Source organism: Gadus chalcogrammus, chromosome 10, assembly GCF_026213295.1.
Source record: "Gadus chalcogrammus isolate NIFS_2021 chromosome 10, NIFS_Gcha_1.0, whole genome shotgun sequence".
Classification (NCBI taxonomy): Eukaryota; Metazoa; Chordata; class Actinopteri; order Gadiformes; family Gadidae; genus Gadus; species Gadus chalcogrammus.
The window spans coordinates 15,644,924-15,645,180 of NC_079421.1; positions in this window are offsets into that span (position 1 = coordinate 15,644,924).

Genomic DNA, 257 nt, shown 5'->3' on the forward strand with positions numbered 1-257 from the left:
AACCAAAACAAATAGGTTATTTCACCCAGCAGCAGCCAGGGTGTAACCCACATGGGGACCGGGAGTGGAGTGGAGGTTGCTAGAGTCAGGCGGTTCGTGCTAATGGGTTTTTAATCACCCCTGTGTGTACTTTATATATTCTATTGGCCACTCACCTCCGGACCGGTGAGTGCCTCACCCACACGGGGCTTGCTTGCTGGCTACTTTGGGTGGCTACACATAAACGTCTTTAATATAAAGAGGTGATGGTGGATGTT